The sequence below is a fragment of the Lathyrus oleraceus genome, chromosome 7 (genome assembly GCF_024323335.1).
Source record: "Lathyrus oleraceus cultivar Zhongwan6 chromosome 7, CAAS_Psat_ZW6_1.0, whole genome shotgun sequence".
Classification (NCBI taxonomy): domain Eukaryota; kingdom Viridiplantae; phylum Streptophyta; class Magnoliopsida; order Fabales; family Fabaceae; genus Lathyrus; species Lathyrus oleraceus.
In genome coordinates, this window is record NC_066585.1 from 109551159 (window position 1) to 109576499 (window position 25341).

General features: G+C 33.8%; 1 protein-coding gene, 1 long non-coding RNA gene, 3 other non-coding genes and 2 pseudogenes across 5 annotated transcripts in view; 2 read left to right on the forward strand and 5 right to left on the reverse strand.

Annotated features, from left to right (window-relative positions):
• The window catches only part of LOC127108048 (respiratory burst oxidase homolog protein E-like), a 139657-nt pseudogene that overhangs the window by 63568 nt on the left and 50748 nt on the right, over positions 1-25341 (forward strand).
• LOC127108049 (respiratory burst oxidase homolog protein E) overlaps positions 1-25341 on the forward strand; it is a 95811-nt gene that overhangs the window by 63504 nt on the left and 6966 nt on the right. The gene's annotated exons all lie outside the window — the stretch shown is intronic.
• Positions 135-21221, reverse strand: LOC127108052 (uncharacterized). Its single transcript, XR_007795948.1, has 2 exons — positions 21131-21221; positions 135-204 (listed from the first exon to the last, which is right to left on the reverse strand). It is a non-coding gene; the product is annotated as an uncharacterized LOC127108052 (long non-coding RNA).
• Positions 136-296, reverse strand: LOC127109149 (U1 spliceosomal RNA). Its single transcript, XR_007796540.1, has one exon. It is a non-coding gene; the product is annotated as a U1 spliceosomal RNA (small nuclear RNA).
• On the reverse strand, positions 17955-18126 carry LOC127109738 (uncharacterized; annotated as a pseudogene).
• Positions 21061-21222, reverse strand: LOC127109207 (U1 spliceosomal RNA). Its single transcript, XR_007796546.1, has one exon. It is a non-coding gene; the product is annotated as a U1 spliceosomal RNA (small nuclear RNA).
• LOC127109728 (U2 spliceosomal RNA) lies at positions 24910-25109 on the reverse strand. The gene has a single exon (XR_007796995.1). It is a non-coding gene; the product is annotated as a U2 spliceosomal RNA (small nuclear RNA).

Genomic DNA, 25341 nt, shown 5'->3' on the forward strand with positions numbered 1-25341 from the left:
GGTGACAATATTAATTGAGCCTACAAATATCCCAATTTTCTTTTTAAAACCACTGCATTTAGTAAGAAAAGTTGACAATTTCATGTAATATACAGAAATTAAATAATCCTTCCAAAAAATTTCATATAAGAATAGGAAGGGGCCGCGCGAACGCAGGCCCCCACTGCAACAAATTATGATGTAGGTTCCACCACATGGGTAGACCTTAGGATAACACCCCTCCTAAGTGCAATGGAGGTCACTCTCCTAGGCCATGGTCCTTAATGATCAACCATTGACCCCATCCAGGTAAGTAATTTGCATTGTCGGTATTTAAGTTATTTTATACCATTGCTTATCTCAATATTTTCCCTTTCTTTCGATGTGGGACTCTTGGACTCAACTACTAGTAGGCAATGCATTTCCTACCCTCTCTACCGCTGCTTTTTATTTTTTCACTTGCAAGCCACCAATTTTAAGCATGACGGCTTCCCTTTGGCTTTTATTATTGAATTGGATATTCCAATTGAATTGAAATTTGGTATTTGGACATCAAATTTAAGAACTACATCTGGATGAATTTTAACTACCCTATCCATGTGTTTAATACTTAGATTTTCACTAGATAGCTGAATGAACACTAACTAGCCTATTCTATACAACAACATCATCAAAAAACTCTGTAGACATTAACTCGAACTTGTGTTGAAGTTGATTTTCCGCTGCATAACATGCAGTCAGTTGGTGCACTTGATTTCATGAAAGCAATTACACTAACAAGTCAATTAATAACTTTATCAAAGAAAGTGATTAATTTAAAGGTGTGGTCTTAGTAGTTGGAATGCAAAAGGTAGGATTTAGCTTTGTTTTCTACTTTTAATTCACTTGTATAATATTCTAAGTAGTCACATAACATTCTCTCTCCATCGGGAAATGATTCGTTTTGACTTAAGACTGAGTAGTATTATTTGAACATCACAGATTCTCCCCGTACATAAAGGCGGTATATAAAATACATTCAACACATTAGTTGACATGACTAAAATTTAAAAACAACACAAAATTATATGTGTATACAGAGTGTCTCAGTAACTAAAGTCTGGGGTAGAGCAAGCATAAAGATGCACAGCTATCTTGAAAAATATTTACTTTAACCAATGTCTGTCTGTCTAATATCTTATGCCAAGGTTAAATTGTAAAATTTAATTCTCAAGGTTGCTAATGCTATTAATGACAATCAATTTATTTAAATGGCTGAGGTGTTTGATGTATAGAAAGGGAAAGCCATTGGTTAACAAAAAAAAAAAGTATTTTCAATAAAGTAGAGAGAATTGTGTAACTGCAATATGTTTGAGTTAATATGTTTGAGTTAAGACTTGAAAGAGTTAGAAGACTCTTGTTCAAAATCGGATGTTGGATAAAATACTAAGATAACAACGACATTTGTTTACCTACAAAATAATTATAATAAAGTAATAATGAATTTCTCCCTGATGTTTAAGATGTACTTTCGATCCGTTATTAAAAAGATTAGATGAATCATTTATCAATGAGAATGCAATCAATGTCATCAAATCATTTCTTGGAATATTTAATAAGAAATAACTCGTTTGTGTGGGCACAAGAAGTGGTTTTGTTCATGCAAAGAAGTGGCTCTCATTTTTTGCAACAACAAAATTAAATAGGTAAAAACTCTTATTTTCTCTTTTTGTTAACTAATAATTTTGAAATATAACATTTGTTAGAACAAGACTGAATCTATAGTTTCCTGAAATGCTAAAAACCAAAGGAGAAAAGCCCTCGTAAAAGTTGAATTGTTTCCCTTCAAATAAATTCATCTGTAGTCTATGAAATACTTTCCTAATTAAGTTCAATTTAACAAACACCAAGTCCTAAGTCCTTAAAGAAGTGGCGACTGAGAATCACTAGGATTAGTCTTGTAAGCAAATTATTAGGCTTTATTTTCAAAGCACATGATTTAGGGATGTAAGCTAAAGGCAAATCACATAACAAGTTTTGACATTCTTTAATAAAATATGGATTTGATGACTTATAATGTTTCATGTTCTTGTGATTTTTGTATATGATAATGTGTAACCTTGTATATATACTTATACACAAGTAGTTATTCTTTTTACTAATGAATGAACATTTATCACAATATCTATATGTGTTTTTTTTATACCTCCATAATTTTTTTAGACCAATTGTTAAATACACATATTGAAATCAACTCTATAATGGAGTTTGGGAATGAATATTGTATTACCGATAATTGAATCACAAAATATTATTCTATCATCACATCAACTTTTATACTGACAAAACTTGAACATTTGAATTACAATCAGTTTGGCATGCTTATTATTAAATATTATACCAATTTGTATCCATTAAATTCCACATTGGCCAGGACATCATGCATGTAGGTGATTATAAATGTCATATATGTTAGATGGTTTACCAAGCGAAGTAGTGACAACTTGTGACCCATGAGGGGGCACCAAGGTGATGGAACATGATAAGGCTTAACATGTTGGGCTTTTGTGGCTGCACCATGTTGGCCTGCCCGACCCAAGTTGAGAGTTGAGACATGGTACTTGAGCAAAGATACGAGTTTTATAGGTCATAGACATAAGGTACGTGTGAGGTTTGGTTCACAAAACAACGAAGGGTGATGTTCACAAAACTTTATGTACTGATCACACATCCTATGGAAACCTCGAAATGTTCTTGTACTTTGGGATCTATGTTCGAGGCTAATATTATTTGATGATTATTTAGGTTTATTTTTCATATTACTTGTGGTTCAAATCATCTCTTTATTTGAGGTTCATGGTTATCAGGGAGATTGAAATGATTGTTACTTAATTTAGAAGATTACTTGAATTCAAAGAAAAGGACAAAGTTAGAATAAAAAGAAGATTTCATTCATTTATTATAAATCCATGATACAATGCATATGTTTGATATACAAATTAAAAGAATGGATTACAAGAAAAGAGGATTAAAAAATTATATCTTTAAGGCACAATTGACTTTTTGGTCAAACAATTGATTTCTTAGGTCAATTGTTGACCATTGACTCGATTTTGACTCTTGAATTTTCTTAGACCTACTCTACAAGCAGTTGTTCAGAGGAATCACCATTATTCATCAAAAATGACTTATGTCATGATTATGTTAAGTGCTAATTTCCAACAAATTCTATCTTCTATCAAGCTTCACTTCCATGGCTTTTTCTTCACTTTCTAATGTTGCTTCAAGTTCATTATTCCACTACAATGCTCACTTTTTACAAGGAAGAAGGTACACCAAGTTATACATTCATATCATGAAGTTAAATCATTAAAAAGTAATGAAAAACTCAAGAAATAAAAGGAAAATGTTGCATTATGTAGTGATTTCAAGATTTGTTTTTTCAACACTTTCGAAAATTGATTCATGCCCGAAAATTCAGAAATTCATTCATTAGTTTACATCATTCAAAAGTTTTTTTTTCAACATAAAACCACTTCTCAAAAGCACTTGAAGGCGTGGGATAATTCACCAAAAATTCAAGGCAAAAGTGGTGAAAAACCCAAGGCAAAAACATTTAAATTCAAGTTAATTACTAGTGACCAAACTAACACACAAAAAATACCCTAACACACATAAATTCTAACTTCCATTTTCAATCAAACTTTCATTCAATCCTAATCATTCTTAACAATTAATCTAAGGGTTGAAAATGGTGATCCGCAACTAAGAATTAAATTAATTTCTAACCATTGGTAAGCTCATTACTTGGATTATAATCCAAGGGTGTTCATTCACTTGTAAAGTCTATATAAACATGTCATTTCTCACATTTTTGGAGCTAGACAACCTAACTAACCTAACTAGAAAAACCACCAAAACTAACATAATTCACAACTAACCATTACTCTCCCACTATTTTTTCTCAAGTTCTCTCTCTTTTCTTCACTCCCTCACCATCACCAAAGTTCATATTCATCACCCTCTAGAATTTCACATTGAAGTTCTAACCTGGTGGAACTTGGTCACAATCCAATTTCAACAAATTATCAATCAACAATTCATACATTATCACCAACAATCATTATCTAAAGTTTATCAAGATTCATCAACAATCATCATCCAAAGTTCATAAATTCATGTTTATCATCAATATTCTACATTCAAGATTCATCTTCTACATTCATTCATCATCAATAATAATCATCAAGCTTGGAAGTTAATTGAATTAAATGAGCTTATTCTTGAAGTATTTTGGGTTTCTCTTTGACAATCTGATTTTCAACACTAATCAGGGAAAACCTCCACTCTGTCGGTAATTCTCCATCTCTTCCACGCCATTGCCTTGAATTATTAGATGTTTGCTTGTTGATTAATTTAAACCACTGTTGTAAATTGATTATTAGAATAATAACTTATTTGGCATAAGACACATAAACTTGAAATATTTATTATTTTATTCTTAACTATTAATAACACGTGAATACATCAATATAATTGATTTTTTTGTCACGATTATGAATATGTGATTATTTTTTCAAATATCATTGTAACAAATGTGAATCGATCGATTCTTTATACATTTTGTTCTTCACCTTTTCGATCGATTCTTCAAAATTTGTGGCTCATTTGTAAAATTTGATCGCACATTTGGATTCCTTGTGAAAAATTGAGTCTGGTGTATAGAATTTGCATATTGTTTATTGGATTTGGTTATTTTTGGTAGATTAAATTCAAGAAGCTATGAACAATTGAAGAACATTGATAAGTAAGCCCAAAACGTACAGTATGCTAACATGTGTCATGCTGATTTTTCTTTTTTCTCTTTCTCTCTTTGTGCCACATGGTGCAACGTGATTAGTGTTGTGCATGCATATAAGACGAAATAGCACATGAGGACAAAACAAATTGATTCCACGCATGAGTATGTCGTGTGTCCCCATTATCACAACCATTGGATATGGCGCAATCTGATCCAATGGCCAGCAACGACTCTTTTATTCAGTGTTGACTATCTTGATGGTGGATCCTTGACCACGCATTTTTGTTTGACCAGGCTATGGGCCTTTGTTTTTTGGATCCGTGTTGTGCCATCGTTTGCTTTCCAACCCCCCTTTAATTAGGCCAAATCCCCTTGACAACTTTACATTTTATTTTTTTAATTTCTAAATTGTTTCTTTTAATCTTATTTTTCTCACATATTAAAATAGACATTTTAGGTATACATGATTCATTAGATTTATTTTCTTTTAATTGCATTTAATTTTGGTAAAATTTAATTTTTAATTTCAATTAATTAGGATTAGCTTTTAATTTAGTTTAATTGCTAATTTATTTTAAATTTTATTTCATGTTTACATTAGAGATTAGTATTAACCTTGATTAATTTCAATTTTTATAATGCCTTGTTTCTTTCTCATTTTCATGTGATTAATATGCATTTTTTAGCATGATCATATCCTTTATTAGTTGATCAAGTTCAATCTTGATCAATTAATTGTGATGGCAAATATGCTCAGTCCTTATTTTAATGATGTCAAATCTTTCTAATCGCCCATAACGTGTCTTTGAACAATATCATCATAGCATAAAATGCATTCATCCTCTAACGTGTTCAAATTATAGGTTCAGTGTGTCCAAGCATATAAGAGCATATCATAGACGTGAATCATGCACTTGATCATAGTAAATATCCTAGGTTCATAGGATATCAGTTTAAATTGGTCAAAATACATCTCAAAACTCATTTTGAAATGTTTAAGAACTGTGAGTCGACTCATGACTCGGAGTAAAACTCTCGGGTCTGAACAGGTCGAGTCACAGGTCGACTCAATCCTGGGAAACCTGAATGAGTCGAGTCATCCACTTATTACGTCGACTCATTGCCTATTGTCTTTTGAACAATGTAGCCACGGGTCGGAATAGGTCGAGCCATAGGTCGACTCAACCCCGTTAAAAACTCTATTTGAGTCGACTCATCGCCTATTTTACTTAATTTTCTACTGTGTAACTTTGCAAAATATTTATGATATGTTTGTTATTTGGTACATGCATCATATAAATATTCAAGTGTCTCTTCTTCAACAAATAACAAGAAAAGTGAAAGATATACACCAAAGTGCTCATCATCTTCATTCTTCATTGCATTTCTCAATAATCACACATAATAATCTTTGTTAAGCATTGTGCATTGCTGTTGTGATAACGTCCAAATAAGATTGGATTAGCTTAGTTTGGGTTGAGGCTTTGTGTGTGTTTTTATTGAATAAAACCATTGGGGTTTTGTCCTTCAAGAATTGGGGGATTTCGCACTAACCTTTGCTTCGCAGATTCAGCCGAGTGAAAAGTTTTAAGAACAGAAGGTTCAGTCAAACAAGTAACGGTAACCGGAGGATTATGAAGAAAGCTTAGGGTTCAAGCGACTTGCGTTCGAAATTAGTCGAGCTGAAGTTTTGGAGAACATGGTGTTATTGCAATAAGGTAGTGGTAATCGAAGGTTTGTTCGAAGTGCTTGAAGGACCTGGTTCAACTCGAATCAAGGGTAGAGAATAGAATAGGATATGCAACAACTTTAGGGGTTGATTGGTGGTGATCATTTGTTCTCTTGTGTTGACTTTGCAACGTGTTAATAAAAACATCTCAATTCTAGATTTAGAATTGATGGCAGACGTACCCTAAGCGAGAAAGAAAGGGAAACCTCCTCAACAAATCTGGTCTTGTTCTCTCTATCTCTTAACTCTTTAAATTCTGCATTAATTACGGTTTGTATGAAATTAATAGTAAAATAAATATCGCTTGATTGTTGTGCATAGTAACTGTTCGATAAATTGGTCCAATCACTTTGATTGCAGCTGAGTAAAATTCTGCATATTCAATTTGAGTGAAATTGAAACTTGGTGGGGAGTGCACACCAAGTTTTCGATAAAATTAATCTCACACAAATTTAGTAATATTTTACTTGATCTCTTATTGTGTTTAAGCATTATTAGAGGTAATGATATCAAGAATTATCGTGGTTAATCGATTGATTTAGATAGTGGTTGATTATCTATATCTTAGTTATTACATTCGATTTCACGCATATCCGATTGTTCCATTAACGGATCGTTTAGACGATTATAATCTAGGGTGCTTCCGCAATTATTGAAAATATTTTTAAAAAACGCTAAATTTCAAAACTGATATATTCAACCCCGCTTCTAGATTTGCACTATCATCTAACAAGTGGTATCACGAGCGCCGGTTCATCTAGTGCTTCGCATATAACTTTTTAGAAAATGAGTAACGATCCTAAATGGGCGTACAATAGGGCGCCTATTTTTACCGGTGAAAACTATAATTATTGGAAAGATTGTATGCGTATCCATATCAACTCCATTGATAAGAAAGTATGGAAAGTCATCCAAGATGGTCCTATGGAAATAACCATGACCAGTGCGGATGGTTTTGTTATACCTAAACCTGAAGCACAATGGAATGAAGAAGATGAGAAAAAGTATAGCTGTGATTGGAAAGCCATAAATATGCTCATTGTCGCCTTAGGTGTTGATGAGTATTATAGGGTTCTCCATTGTACTAGTGCTAAAGCTATGTGAGACTCATTGCAAATTACCCATGAGGGAACCAATGATGTCAAACTAGCTAGAATCAACACTTTAACTCAAGAATTTGACCTTTTTCATATGGAAGATGGTGAAACCATTACCGATATGCAAAAGATATTTTCTCATCTAATCAATCGGTTAAATGCTCTTTGTAGAAATACCCCTAATGATGTTGCTACTAATAAAATTTTAAGATGTCTTTACAGGGATTGCCTACCAAAGGTCACCGCTATTAAGGAAGCCAATGATCTAAGAACATTGGACATGACAACATTGTTTGGCAAGCTTCAAGAGCATTGCTAATTATGTTGTTGTCCATTGCTAATTGTTTGGCTTTTTTTTTCCGCAATAGGTGATCATCTGCATGATGATTGCAACAAGTATTATGTCCTATAGAAAGTGCACTCGGTTTTCCTCTGTTAGCAACACATCAGGGCTTGTGCACCATAGCATGGTTCTTAATTTGATATTTGATCATAAATTTGAATTTGAACTAAATGAACATGACTTGGCATGTATTATATAGATTGAAATGGAAAACGATAAAAGATAATGAAATGAGTGAAACATCTAACATGAACCAAAGGATGCCAATAGTAAATGAAACATAAACCTAGCAATGACAAAAATGGACAATGACCATGACATGACCAAAGGCCCGTGGATCAAACACCAATGGCATGAAGTGGGTTTGTGGGACTTGAATAAAGGATCAATGGCCATATGAACAACCATGGATGACCTAACAAGACTAGAAATGGGCAGATGGAATGATCAGATGAAACAATTATGGATGTAACATATGGGAGCATGAGATCAATGGGGATCAAAACCAAGGAACCAACATGAATGGTTATGAACAAATGATCATTGGGTGAAGCTTGACCACACCAGATAAAACCCATACAATGGATGAAAGAGAATCAGATGAAGCTAGGGCTATAAGTGAATGCTAATCAAACCAAGGAGACCTCCACAATAAACCATGAATAAGAGTGCCTGGAATGGATCTTGACCAAGCAAGTGAAGCATACGCACCATGGAATGATGATGTGTCAATGAAACGGGGTTAGGAGCACACCCAATGGGTGGTAGCTGTAATTAGGGTTTATGGGGTAAATTACGGTTTGGGGGATACCATGATCAAGTGAGGATCCCAAACTAGGGTTTTGCTTCACCTAGAAGCCAGAGATGGATCACCAATGTTGGGCACAATGCACAAGCTTCAAGAGCTACCTCCAATTTAGGGTTTGATAGTTTGAGCCACCTCTATTTACAGGGAAACCCTAGCTTCCACTAGGTGTAAGCACAAAGCTTTGAATCCATGATACATGTCCTCTTATATTGGACCATGACTATGCAGATGATTAAGGTCAGTGACCTAGATGGACTTTGTGAAGGGTAGGGTGAATTTTTGGGTATGACATGTACCATGCCTAAACATACAAGTGGCATGACACTTCATACATTTCAAGGCCATTAGATAGGAATGAATTGGTTAGAGGAAATGCTAGCTACAAGTATGCTTGAATCTCAACGTCACACGTGGAAACACAAAACAGTAAATGGGGTTAGCATGAGATCAAGTCAAATGGATGAGAATGATGCAAAAAATGTAAGCACATTCAATGGTTTAAATCAATTCTAATGGTAATGGAATAATCAATGAAAAGTAATCAAAGATCTATCATGTGATCATGGAAAATGAACTAAGGTACACAAGACATTCACCATCTAAATTGAAGTGGGATTTTCAATTTATCAATATGATCACAAACCAAGTGAATCAATTAAAAGTCAATTGAAAAATGAGTATTAATTCTAAAGATTAACAATCTACCTAAGCATAAATTATGATCAAACTTAATCAAAATGAGAAATTCTCAATCAAAATTACGATTTGAAACCTAATGGATATGATCATGGAAATCATCATACAGTGGTCAAATTGAATGGAAATTTAATCTAAAATCTAATCATGGTAAAATCAACCATTAACCTTGTTAATCAACACAAAAATCCACAAAAAGAATTATCAAAACCTAATGACTAATATTTTAATCATGGAAAGGTTAATCAATTATGAATTAAATCTGGAAAATCAAGAACTAAATCTAATCTAAAAAATTATTAAACCTAATTTCTAAATCCTAATTAACTAATCGATTCTAACTATGGATTAAACTAATTAATCAACAAAAAATGCTAATTCCTAATATCTAAAATCAAGGACTAACCTAAATCACAATTAGATCAATCATTCAGCACCAAAACCCTGATTTTTATTAGCCATAACCATTGAATATATGATGCTTGTTAGTAAATGTTAATCATGAATGAATGATGTGTATGAATGAGATATGGATGAGGGTAGATGGATATCAAGTTATAGGTCAGATGAAAAGCAAAAATGGATTGAAAATTTTGGGGTATGACAACCTTTGATGAATTGTTAATCAAACCAATGAATCCTCCATGAATGACCAAAGGACCCAGATGATCCTTAAGCTTGAATGTACACAAAATAGATGATAGTGCCATAGCTGAAAATTAGGGTTTCAGGGACTTGAATGATCCTGATGATACTTGCAATATGAAAAGTTCCAATACAACCATGGCCATCACATGAAGCCTAGCTTGGGGACTTAACCTTCCTTCCATGCCTTGCGTCATCGAGGCCCTTAAATCCATGATTTTATGCTTTTCCTCAATGCAAATGAAATGTACATGACACTATAGATATGTATATGAGACGAATGCTTATTAGGATATGCAAATGCTTAGGGTTAGTGACCTAGATGATCATTGCGAAGGGTATGGTAAATTTTAGGGTATGACATCCCTAAGGCAACTTGTGAATGAATCAACTAATGGCATGAACTGTGATGATGTGCACCACAATGAATAGATGGACAACAACCAATTAATCAATGCAACAACCAGTCGAGGTTTAATCAATCACACACAATGCAATAAAACATATGATCACCAGATGGATAGGGAATAAGCCTCACATTTACCAAAGAATCTTGATGGATCCAAAACCCTAGACACAAGGTAGCCCAAATCCACAATGCAAAAGATATAGTGGGTTAGGGTTTCAAACAAAACACAAAGCTCCACAAGCAACATCTCCAACCATGGGCCCACAATTGGGGTTTAGAAAGTCAAGTCAATGCACAGCAAGTCAAACACAAGATCTCGTATCATCAAAATCAATAATTAGGGTTAGGATGCCCATATGAATACCATGGTGTAGAATTCATGGGTCAAGGTCCCAAAGGATATAGAAATTAGGGTTTCACTCCTCATTATGAGCAATACCATAATCTTCAAGCCAAAACTCTGATTTTCATTAACCATAAACCTTGAATCTACGATGCTTGTTAGCAACAGTTAATCATGAATGAATGATGCGCATGCATAAGGCATGAATGAATATAGATGAATCTCAAATTATAGATTAGATGAAAAGTAAAAAGGGGAGGGACAATTTTGGGGTATGACATATGCCCTGTTTAATATTTTCGAGCCTGAAGGTATGAATAATAACGACTTCCAAACATTCGTGGTAAAAAGGATTAAATACCAAAATAACCAATAAATTTGCCCGTAGAGAATGAATGAAATGAGTGAGGTGTAAGGTAAGGGTACTAATGGAAAATTATTCAATGGATGATGTATAGGCTTTTGTATATGACTATCTATTAGGAATTAGCCGATTATGGGGAAAAATGGGTCAATTGTACAAAGGGAATGTTTCGTAAAGGTGTGCATGAAATATGCAATATGCCATGTATGCAGGGTATGACTTATCTCTTTCACGTCTTTATGTTTTTTTTGTCTTTCTCATTCTTTTTTTTTCTTTTCTTGCCTCCATTAACCAATTTTGGCATATGATCGATGATTAAGGTATTCCAGCAGGATTCCGTGAAGGTAAAAGAATCAGGTGTTTGCAAACCATGAGAAACGTGGAGAGATACGTTTCTTGGTCAAAGTGAAATCAAAGTTAATAGTTGATTCACGTCCTCCGAAAAAATAGGGATTTAACGGTCCGCAATTGACTAGTGGGTAGTTACCATTCTCAAGGAAATCCTAGACCCTCTATAAATACTTCTCCCCTAATGGGAGATAAACATGATACAATTAACCCAACACAACACTTATACACAGATCCTCTCACCTTACGTGAGTTGACCCTTTCACATTGCCACAAACTCGATAATCACTATGCACGGCCTCTCGCTATCGCGGGCAAGTCCTAACTCTTATAAAACTACTAAGGTCTCTCAATATCCACTGTGAAAATAATTATATCACAAAAAAATAATTATCTTATGAAAAATATTTACAACGATGGATTGACATATCTACTAAAAAGATATTTTAATTATTTCACAGTATTGGATAAAAAATATTACAAGTAAGTTATTTCATTTTTTTGTTCTTAGACATTTATAAGACTAGGTAATTCTAAATAAAAGAGTTAATGTATTAAATCAACACACTCTTAAATGTGTCACAACCCCTATGCCTAAAATTCTATCAATACAAATTCATTAAGGTAATGCAAAACATAAAACAATTAACCTATAAGTAAAGAGATTAATTACTATACACTGTCAGTGTAAAAAATTTTACACAATCGATTCATCACCATCACCCGTTTGCATTACTTTATAGATTTTTAAAATAAAAATCAAACTTGTTTCAACATCCAACGGCTATGATTAACTTTGCCCGAGGGACAATAATTCCCCATTAAATAGGCCATTTAAACTCACTGTGTAAGAGATTTGGAGTTTCCTCGGGTGTGACTAACAGATAAATCTCGCCCGAGACCAGACTAAAGTCTTGCCTAAGAGACCTAGTTTAAGTCTTGTCTGAGGGGTTCATAGAAATCCCCCCGAGAGGTCTAACACCTGGCCTAAGGGACTTATAGTCTCATCAGTCAAACTCAATATAACTTCACTTGAGGGAATCGAAGCCTAGTTAGTCTGGTTCACCATGCCATATCATCTAAACAATTATGGCCTCGAGATACTCCAATGCTCGATAGTGTAGAAGCACTTTCCCTTTTATTAAAGCCCTTGTGCTCGAGGGACTGTGAAGTGTTATATTCATAAAAGGCCTAGCTAAGGCAGGAAGGTTGTAGCTCTCACAATGGGTGATGACCATATGTCGCCCATGGGAGGAATCACCTTGTTCTATATGTCTCATACTCTCCAAGCCATGAGAAACATGGAGAGATACGTTTCTTGGTCAAAGTGAAATCAGAGTTAATAGTTGATTCACGTCCTCCAAAAAAAATAGGGATTTAATGGTCCACCTTTGACTAGTGGGTAGTTACCATTATCAAGGAAATCCTAGACCCTCTATAAATACTTATCCTCTAACCGGAGATAAACATGATACCATTAACCCAACATAACACTTATACACAGAGCCTCTCACCTTACGTGAGTTGACCCTTTCACATTGCCACAAACTCGATAATCACCATGCATGGCCTCTCGCTATCGCGGACAAGTCCTAACTCTTATAAAACTACTAAGATCTCTCAATATCCACCGTGAAAATAATCATATCACAAAAAATAATTATCTTATGAAATATATTTACGATGGATTGACATGTCTACTAAAAAGATATTTTAATCATTTCACAGTAAAGAATATATTACAACTAAGTTATCTCATTTTTGTTTTTGTTTTTAGACAGTTATAAGATTAGGTAATTCTAATATTATAATTTATTAATACTTTCATAATTTAAATAAAAGAGTTAAAGTATTAAATTAACACACACTTAGATGTGTCACACCCCCTATCCCTAAAATTCTATCAATACAAATTTATTCAATTAAGGTAATGCAAATCATAAAACAATTAACCTATAAGTAAATCATAGAAATTGAATTAATTAAAAACTCATAAGATCACATTCTATAATTGAATTAAAGGGAGGGATATAATAAATTAAGAATATAAATACATATAAAAATGAACTATAAAATTTCCCGGGAAAAAGGAATTGGGAGAGCTGCCACTCGCTCCTTTTATTCTTTTCACAAATTCAAAGAGTTGAAAACAAAAATCAAAGTTTTGAGCCTAACAACATCACTAGTCATTTTTCTTCAAGAACCGTTCCTTTTCCTTATTGTCTCTCAAATACCCATTTCTCAAAACCCTTCCTTTTTGAGATTCAACCGTCATCTCATCTTCGTCTATCAAATAATTACCACAAGCTTTTCATTTTTCCTTTTTTTTTTCACTATGAAAGTTTTTTCCTTGAGAGAATTAGATAGATGGTTGCTCGGTATAGGTTTGTGATAAGCAAGGTTTAAAACGAGAATGATTTTTGTGATTTTGGTATGTATAGGTGTTACTCCGCCGATTGCGGTCATCGCGGCGTGAATCAATCACAATTTGTTCTTTATCACAAAAGTAGTGAATAATCATTATCAGCTTCGATACTGTTTTGTGCCGTTTCCGCTGTAACATACCATTTTTTAAAACCTTGGTGATAAGTGCTAGCTTATCATCTTCAAGTTAGTTGTTTTGTATTGAAAGCTTAGGGTATCTTTTTATTGATTTATCTATTTCATCAGTCCTAGCATATCACATGTCTATCTCTTTTTTTTCAGCTTATTTTGACATCTTTCCGTCATAGTTTATAAAAATTGCTTATAGTTTGTATGAAAACATTTTAAATTTAGTTTATCTTTTGTCATAGAGAATAGCTTATACACAAGCATTTTTATGAGAATCCCTTAACTGAGTTGTTTATCCAAACATGAACTTATTTTGTCAAGATTGAGCTTATGATTCTGGAGTTTGATATTGAATATATATGACTTTAGTACTTTGAGATTAGTGATATCATATCATGCTCAAAGCAAGTTGTTACTACCAACCTCTACTTTTAATAATGCACTATAAGCTTTTCTAATAATCCATTTAGCCTACAGTCATGACTAATGTCTAATAATCACATTCATTATAATGTTTGAGTATAAATATGACTTTGATACACTTTTGATCCATAATGTTTGAGATATGATTGAATCAAAATGTTCAACATCTAGACCGCTGTTTTTGTTGGAAACAAAGGTTCATTCATGTGTTGAGAAAATTCCAAAAAGTTCATCGAATTCTGATTTGAAGATTTGTGATAAAGATCATTTTCATATAAGAATGCGCTTTGGTTATAAATATGTAATGCTCTTGGTCATTAATTGTTCTTATCTTCATTGTTGTGGTTTTAAAATGTAGAAGCATTGGGATTCGAAGAGCAAAAAAGTTACAAAAATGCCATGGAAGCAAGTAAAAAATGGAAACTAACATCTTTCCACCAAGTGGATATTGATACTGATGAAATAAGTCATTTGGATGTAGATACTTTAATCGGACATGGTGGTAACATAAAGGTTTATTGAGATGGTAGTGGTTGTGAAGCAACTAGAGAAAGGTGATAGTATGAGGGTTTTAGCTGCAGAAATGGAGATTTTAGGTGATGGTCTATGCTTGTTTTTTTAAAGGAGGAACCAACCTTTTAGTTTTTGAGTATATGCGAAATGGTAATCCTTTTGAAGCTCTTCATAGAAATAGAAAGTATGAGAAGGTTGCATGGGATTGGAATCACAGGTATAAAATTGCATTGGGAGGTGCAAAAGGGATTTGTTATTTGCACCATGATTGTTCTCCACCTGTTTGTTATTCGTAGGGATCTAAAATCTAGCAACATCTTGCTTGATGAAGATTATGAGAAAATTGCTGAATTTGGTGTTACAAGGTTTGCTTAAAAATAGCTTTTTTGCTGGCACCCATGATTATATTGCTCCAGGTATGTTTCGATAATGCTTTCAACATGAAATTTTAATATACTGTTTTTTAGTTTCAAAAGTATCTCATGCTTTATTTACACAATTACTGTTTGTGACATTTTATCATAAGCATTATGGAACTACAAATGCAGCATAAAAGTATTTTGAGCTATCCGCAACATCGCATTGACCGTATTTTCCTGTCATATAATTGTCTGCAGCATAACTGCAATGATTTAATAGCATGCTTGTATGCAAACTATATCAAACAAATGGTGAATATGGAAGAACAATGTACAACATATTTTTGGACATAATCAAAATGTTTGAGATATGTTAAAAATTTCATATGCAAAACTGTCTTAAGGAAAAAAGAATTGGCAGAGCGTCAGGAAAATGATTTGAGAGAAGACTTGCTACTATAGAAATAAGACTCCCCGACTTAAAATCGATTTCTTTTTGTCTTGTTTTCCAATATGCAATAGAGACTAAGTGCAATTTCTTCTCTAGTATTATTATTATTTCACATATGTTCCAACATAATACTACACCATTTTGGATCCATTTAAGTCCCACATTGCCTAGAATATCACACAGGCAAGTGCTTATAAATGTCTGACATGCTAGTTAGTTTGCCGAGCTGAGTTGCGCTAGCTTGTGACCCATGTGGGGGCATCAAGGTGATGGAACATGGCTAAGGCTTAACAGGTTGGGTTGGTGGTTGCACCATGTTGGCCTGCCCGCTCCAAGTTGTGAGTTGACCCATGGGACTTGTGCGAAGGCACAAGTCTTGTGTGTCTTAGACAGGAGGGTATAGCGTGAGGCTGGTTTCACAGAGCAGCGAACACTTCCTACTCTTGACAGTGGAGGGATCACGGGCCGCTGCACCTCTAGCCCACAACACCTGGTGAGCCTAGCCCCCTTGAACCATCTCTTTTTGTTGGTGGGCGAGGTTTTAATATTAAGCTTGCCAGCCGTTGTAACTGCCAACTGTGCCTATTGCATCATAATGTGAAAATTCAATCTTTCAACATGTCTAGCTCTTGTTTTCAACTTATTTTGACACGCTCTCCCACCATCCAAAGTGCTGATTTGAACATTTGTGATAAAGATTATGATCATAGAAGAATTATGTTTGGTTATAAATATGTAATGTTCTTGATCATTGTTGTTATCTTCATCGCCGTGGTTTTGATCTGTAGAAGCGTAAGGTTCCAAGAGAAAAAAGTTTAAAAAATGGAAACTAACATCTTTTCACCAACTCAATATTGGGAGTTGAGGAAATAAGTCATTTGGATGAAGATAATTTATTCCGCCATGGTGCTAACAGAAAGATTTATCAAGTCGCGTTGAAGAAAAACGGCATGATAGTGGCTGTGAAGCAACTAGACCAAGGTGATGGTTATATTGCTCCAGGTATGTTATGATAATGCTTTCAACAACACGTTTCAATACAGTGTTTTAGTTTCAAAAGTATCTCATTTTTTATTTACACAATCATTATCTGTGTTAGTTTATTATAAGCATTTGCAGATTCGAACCCATGTAGTCAAGAAATCCCTCATCTGCCACAGTACTACAATCTAGATTGTTGAATTAATTAAGATTAGATGGTCTACATTTAGATTTTGTAATCGAGTCTATTATACAAGGTCGGATGTGAGACATCAAATCTTGATCAGATGGTCCAAAATGTTGACTTTGTCAATTGTGCGATTTCATAATTGCAAGAAATGCATATTCATAATGATTATATTAAGCGTGATTTTGAATGCAATATCAAAGTAGGAACGAGTTGGTTATGTTGGTGACACAGAGCATGCACTACTGCTAAATAAAACATTTGGAGAGAAAATCTTTCACATGTTAAATGCAATATCAAAGTAGGAACGGGTTGGTTATGTTGGTGGGAGCCAAAACTCTGCGGTTGCAACCAGTTATATGACAGTTGATATCAGAGAAGCATTAGGCATGTTAGCAGCATTGAAGTGGGTATGAGAGCTGATCTTTAAGCAAGTTGTTTTGTGGACACTTTCAGCTCAGCTGTGCTTGGTAGAAGTTGTTTTGTGGACACTTTCAGCTCAGTTGTGCCTGATAGCGAGTTGTTTTGTGGACACTTTCAGCTCAGCTGTGCCTGGATTATAATGTGTTTTCAATACGATCAAATTAAAACACGAGTTTATTTGAAGGGAGGTTGAATTGGATGTTGAGTTTTTTTAAGAGCACAAAGACTTGACAATTATGATTATCATGCTGCTTTGAAACTGCTTAGACATAAATTCTTTATTTGTGATAAATCATTTTATAGTAGTGAATTCTTTATTTGTGATAAATCAAGACAAAAATTCTTTATTTGTGATAAATCATTTTATAGTAGTGAATTCTTTATTTGTGATAAATCATTTTGAAACTGCTTAGATAACATGCTGTAAAGATAAAATATGATTATACAAGTTTTACAGTAGTAAATTATGAAGTAATGTAAAATGTCAAAACAGAAAATAAGATTATAATTTGAACTAAATTTGGTGGGGTGTGCCGGGCTGTTGCTATAGTGCAACGCAAAAGCAACACTTTAGTGGACTCTCCCCCTAAAGAAATAAATTTAATATCGTGTGAACCATTGGCTCACATATCAGATATTAAACTGATAAGAACAGATACTACACTTGATCTTAGCCAAAAGGCCGAGAAAGGTATGAGTTGAAATGTATGCTAATTGTGTGTTTTATATCTGACATCTTTTCTGCTTCTTTGTTATATCGCGATGTGGGACTTTAATGCATTATTAGGCTTTATTCTCAAAGCACATGATTTAGTGAAGTAAACTAAAGGACAATAACAGAGCAAATATTGATAGTGTTTAATAAAATATGGATTTGATGACTTATAATGTTTCGTGTTCTAGTTAGTGTGCTTGACAAAGATCTTAGTGTGAAAAGATTTGTTTTTTAAATGCTACCTACTAAGTCTTCTCCTTTTTTTCTTTGCCGAATTGCTAGTTCAGTTCAAGTGAACCCTATTTTTGATATAAAAATGATAGCTGTTTGTTATGGCAGAACAGTCAAAATTTATTGCAGCTGAAGATCCTTTTTAATAAACCAAAATGGAAAATTTTAACTTAGCATGCATTGGATAAAACCTTCATTGGTAAACGTTAATTTACTATAAACTTTTGAGTAGAATTCTATACCTTAGTGTTGAGGGAGAGTGTTAGAGTTCATTTGTGTATATGATTATGTATAACCTTGTATATATACTCATACACTAGTAGTCATTCTTTTTACTAATGAATGAACATTTATCACAATCTCTATGTGTGTTTTTTTGTATACCTCCATCATTTTATGAGAACTATAACTATAACAGCTAAGAGATTTCATAATGGAAGTATATTCTTTAATAGATACATATAGTGTTAGATAAGGCAGTTGGTTATAGCATTAGTTAGTTTTAGACAAGCGGTAGAATTAAGCTTGCCAGCTGTGCCTATATATAGATGCTACTGCATCATAATGTGAAAATTCAATCCATAAAATTGTTTTTTTCCCTTTTCCCATTCTTCTCAACTTTAAGATATAGAAATCTTTAAGGTTGTGATGAATTAAGTAAATCTTTTCCTTTATTACTCGATTGCTTATTAAAATAGGGAATAAAGGATTGGTGACTTTGTTCTTGCATAGACAATAAACATGGCAGAAACATGTTTTTTAATGAAATGTTAATCTGCATTTTGCATTTTGGAATTTTATTTTCCTGTATTTTCAGTCAACCGCTATTTGATTGAATTCTTGCTTGCCTATGGCGGCAATATCGGCTGCAGCATTTTTGGATTACAGTGTTATAACATGTCAAAGGTACACGGGCTGTTGCACCTCCAATCCACAATATTGAAATAAGGAATGTAGGATTTGTGACTTTTTTTCTCTTAAAGATAAGATAGAGATGTAAAACACGATATTTTCCATATGAAATTGTAATCTAGATTAGGACCAAAGAATTAATGGCATCTTCTTGATAATCTTAAGGTTCATTACTTTCCTGAATTAAATGTTGATGGAATGCTAATTATGAGGAAGCATTAGAGAATTTTGATTCTGTTTTAGGAACAAAGTCTGAAGTTGAAGAAGCAACATGCTAAATTTGATTCTGTTTTAGGAACAAAGTCTGAAGTTGAAGAAGCAACATGTTGCACTTGAACCATTTCTTTTTGGCGGTGGGGTTCATAATTAAATTGAGTTATTCATGTCTATCCTTCGAACCGCTTAAAAAATTATGAATGCTTTACCTTAAATTTCTATGACTTATAATCCTTAATTTCACTTCCAGTTTGATGTGCGTCATTCCTTCACAAAATAAAAGCAAACAATATTAAACCTCTCAAAATTTTCAGACTTAGTGGATTTTCCATATGTTTAACAAATGGTCATAAATTTGCAGCGAAACTAAACTAAATTATCTCATCTAATGAGATTCTACATAATTATAAAATAAATAGAGTGAGCCCAACTCATTCAAAAGAGTTTCGAACAGTGTAATAAATAAAAAGATTTAATTTCGAAGCATCCAATTTGGTAGGAGTATATCTGGATTAGGATAAAACTAATTAATGGTATCTTCATGATAATCCTAATGTCCATTACTTTCTTTTTTAAATTCCTAAGGAATGTTGAGCCAGTTTTGGGAACAAAACCAGAGCCTGATGAAGCACCAGTGGCAAGTTATAATGTTGCTTGATGTTACTCTAAGCTAAACCAGGTATATATGGTTGTTCACTTTACAAATTATATGTACTGCATTTCACTACTTCACTACTGTCATTGGTTTTGGATCATTTTTGTGAGTGTATTTAGTTTGTGTATAACTTTTTGAATAGATTAAATCTCTCTATATATGTAGTGACTAATTTGGTCCAGTAATCCCTCTATATATGTAGATCTAATCCCTCAATAACATCTTTTCAATGGTTAGTGTTATAACATGTCAAAAGTGATTGAGGAGTGCCGAGTTCAAAATAAGTCATTTAAAAAACCATGTTCCATCTGAATACTATACAGATTTATATCCATTAAGTCTCACATTGGCTAAAATATCACACATGTAGGTGTTGTAGCACCATGTTGTGACCCATATGGGGCCACCAAGGTGATGGAACGAATGAAACTTGACAGTTTAGGCTGGTGGCTGCACACTCCTGGCCTATCCACTCAAAAAGTTAAGATTTGAGCCATAGTACTTGAGCTAAGGCACGGGTCTTATAGGTCTTAGACAGGAGGGTAGGGATCGCAGACCACTGCATCTCAAGTTCACAACATCTGTTGGTTCTAGTATTTACAGCTTTAATATTAAAATAGTTCTAATTAATATATATTGTTTTAATGGTGAACATATTCGTTGAGCCTACAAATATCCCACTTTTCCTTTTAAAACATTACCGACCGCTGCATTTTCAGAATAATAATCTGCAATACAATGGTTTTTGTGAACATGGTAGGTTCTTTAGTGGTTGCACAATCCTGGTTCTAACTGGAAACCGAGCTGGATCAGATTTGTAAGAAAAGTTGACAATCTCCTAAACCATGCAAGGATCAAGAAATCAAGTATTTCTTACAAAAAAAAGTTATATTAGAATAAGAAGGGGCCGCGCGGACGCAGGCCCCCCAGTGCAACAAATTATGATGTAGGTTCCACCACTTGGATAGACCTTAGGATAGCACCCCTCCTAAGTGCAATGGAGGTCACTCTCCTAGGCCATGGTCCTTCATGATCAACCATTGACCCCATCCAGGTAAGTAATTTGCACTGTCTGTATTCAAGTTATTTTATACTCTTGCTTATCTCAATATATTTCCCTTTCTTTCGATGTGAGACTCTGGGACTCAACTACTAGTAGACAATGCATTTCCTACCCTCTCTACTGCTGCTTTTTATTTTTTCACTTGAAAGCCACCAACTTAAAGCATGATAGGTTCCCTTTGGCTTTTATTATTGAACTAGAATATAACCCACGTGTTGCACGGTTGATCTATAATATATTAATGTCACTCTATATGAAATTTTAAATTTTATCAAAATTTTAGATTGTTTTTATTGAGATGGTCCACAATGCATGACTTTATCAATTATGCGATTTCATAATTGCAAGAAATACCACAAGCTTTTCATTTTTCCATTTTTTTCACTATTAAAGTTTTTTCTTTGAGAATAAGATAGATGGTTCCTCGGTATAGCTTTATGATAAGCAAGGTTTAAAACGACAACGATTTTTGAGATTTTGGTATGTATAGGTGTTACCCCGCCGCTTGCGGTCATCGCGGCGTGAATCAATCGCAATTTGTTCTTTATCACAAAAGTAGTGAATAATCATTATCAGCATCTTTCGATACTGTTTTGTGCCGTTTCCGCGGTAACATACCATTTTTTAAAACCTTGGTGATAAGTGCTAGCTTATCATCTTCAAGTTAGTTGTTTTGTATTGAAAGCTTAGGGTATCTTTTAATTGATTTATCTATTTCATCAGTCCTAGATATCACATGTCTATCTCTTTTTTTCAGCTTATTTTGACATCTTTCCGTCATAGTTTATAAAAATTGCTTATAGTTTGTATGAAAACATTTTAAATTTAGTTTATCTTTTGTCATATAGAATAGCTTATACACAAGCATTTTTATGAGAATCCCTTAATTGAGTTGTTTATCCAAACATGAACTTATTTTGTCAAGAGTGAGCTTATGATTCTGGAGTTTGATATTGAATATATATGACTTTAGTACTTTGAGATTAGTGATATCATATCATGCTCAAAGCAAGTTGTTACTACCAACCTCTACTTTTAATAATGCATTATAAGCTTTTCTAATAATCCATTTAGCCTACAGTCATGACTAATGGCTAATAAACATTCATTATAATGTTTGAGTATAAATATGACTTTGATACACTTTTGATCCATAATGTTTGAGATATGAATGAATCAAAATGTTCAACATCTAGACTGCTGTTTTTGTTGGAAACAAAGGTTCATTCATGTGTTGAGAAAATTCCAAAAAGTTCATCGGATTCTGATTTGAAGATTTGTGATAAAGATCATTTTCATATAAGAATGCGCTTTGGTTATAAATATGTAATGCTCTTGGTCATTAATTGTTCTTATCTTCATTGTTGTGGTTTTGAAATGTAGAAGCATCGGGATTCGAAGAGCAAAAAAGTTGCAAAAATGCCATGGAAGCAAGTAAAAAATGGAAACTAGCATCTTTCCACCAAGTGGATATTGATACTGATGAAATAAGTCATTTGGATGTAGATACTTTAATCGGCCATGGTGGTAACATAAAGGTTTATCGAGATGGTAGTGGCTGTGAAGCAACTAGAGAAAGGTGATGGTATGAGGGTTTTAGCTGCAGAAATGGAGATTTTAGGTGATGGTCTATGCTTGTTTTTTTAAAGGAGGAACCAACCTTTTAGTTTTTGAGTATATGCGAAATGGTAATCCTTTTGAAGCTCTTCATAGAAATAGAAAGTATGAGAAGGTTGCATGGGATTGGAATCACAGGTATAAAATTGCATTGGGAGGTGCAAAAGGGATTTGTTATTTGCACCATGATTGTTCTCCACCTGTTTGTTATTCGTAGGGATCTAAAGTCTAGCAACATCTTGCTTGATGAAGATTATGAGAAAATGCTGAATTTGGTGTTGCAAGGTTTGCTTAAAAATAGCTTTTTTGTTGGCACCCATGATTATATTGCTCCAGGAATGTTTCGATAATGCTTTCAACATGAAATTTTAATGTACTGTTTTTTAATTTCAAAAGTATCTCATGCTTTATTTACAGAATTACTATTTGTGACATTTTATCATAAGCATTATGGAACTACAAATGCAGCATAAAAGTATTTTGAGGTATCCGCAACATCGCATTGACCATATTTTCCTGTCATATAATTGTTTGCAGCATAACTGCAATGATTTAATAGCATGCTTGTATGCAAACTATATCAAACAAATGGTGAATATGGAAGAAAAATATACAACATATTTTTGGACATAATCAAAATGTTTGAGATATGGTAAAAATTTCATATGCAAAACTGTCTTAAGGAAAAAAGAATTGGCAGAGCGTAGGAAAAACGATTTGGGAGAAGGCTTGCTACTATAGAAATAAGACTCCCCGACTTAAAATCGATTTCTTTTTGTCTTGTTTTCCAATATGCAATAGAGACCAAGTGCAATTTCTTCTCTAGTATTATTATTATTTCACATATGTTCCAACATAATACTACACCATTTTGGATCCATTTAAGTCCCACATTGCCTAGAATATCACACAAGCAAGTGCTTATAAATGTCTGACATGCTAGTTAGTTCTCCGAGCTGAGTTGCACCAGCTTGTGACCCATGTGGGGGCATCAAGGTGATGGAACATGGCTAAGGCTTAACAGGTTGGGTTGGTGGTTGCACCATGTTGGCCTGCCCGCTCCAAGTTGTGAGTTGACCCATGGGACTTGTGCGAAGGCACAAGTCTTGTGTGTCTTAGACAGGAGGGTATAGCGTGAGGCTGGTTTCACAGAGCAGCGAACACTTCCTACTCTTGACAGTGGAGGGATCACGGGCCGCTGCACCTCCAGCCCACAACACCTGGTGTGCCTATATATAGATGCTACTGCATCATAATGTGAAAATTCAATCATTCAATCAATAGAATTGTTTTCCCTTTTCCAATTCTGTTCAACTTTAAAATACAGAAATCTTTAAGGTTGTGATGGATTAAGTAAATCTTTTTCTTTATTACTCTATTGCTTATTATAATAGGGAATAAAGGATTGGTGATAAGCATAGATAATAAACATGGCAGAAACATGTTTTTTAATGAAATGTTAATCTGCATTTTGCATCTTGGAATGTTATTTTCCTGTATTTTCAGTCAATCGCTATTTGGTTGAATCTTTGCTTGCCTATGATGGCAGTATCGGCTGCAACATTTTTGGATTAGTGTTATAACATGTATATCTCTTGTTTTCAACTTATTTTGACACGCTCTCCCTCCATCCAAAGTGCTGATTTGAACATTTGTGATAAAGATTATGATCATAGAAGACTTATGTTTGGTTATAAATATGTAATGTTCTTGATCATTGTTGTTATCTTCATCGCCGTGGTTTTGTTTTGTGGAAACTTTCAGCTCAGTTGTGCCTGATAGCGAGTTGTTTTGTGGACACTTTCAGCTCAGCTGTGCCTGGATTATAATGTGTTTTCAATACGATCAAATTAAAACATGAGTTTATTTGAAGGGATGTTGAATTGGATGTTGAGTTTTTTTAAGAGCACAAAGACTTGACAATTATGATTATCATGCTGGCTTTGAAACTGCTTAGATATAAATTCTTTATTTGTGATAAATCATTTTATAATAGTGAATTCTTTATTTGTGATAAATCATTTTATAGTAATGAACAAAAAATAAGATTATAATTTGAACTAAATTTGGTGGGGTGTGTCGGGCTATTGCTATAGTGCAACGCAAAAGCAACACTTGAGAGACCCAATAGCTAGCAAGCTATTGTAGTGGACTCTCCCCCTCAAGAGATAAATTTAATATCGTGTGAACCATTGGCTCACATATCAGATATTAAACTGATAAGAACAGATACTACACTTGATCTTAGCCAAAAGGCCGAGAAAGGTATGAGTTGAAATGTATGCTAATTGTGTGTTTTATATCTGACATCTTTTCTGCTTCTTTGTTATATCGCGATGTGGGACTTTAATGCATTATTAGGCTTTATTCTCAAAGCACATGATTTAGTGAAGTAAGCTAAAGGACAATAACAGAGCAAGTATTGACAGTGTTTAATAAAATATGGATTTGATGACTTATAATGTTTCGTGTTCTAGTTAGTGTGCTTGACAAAGATCTTA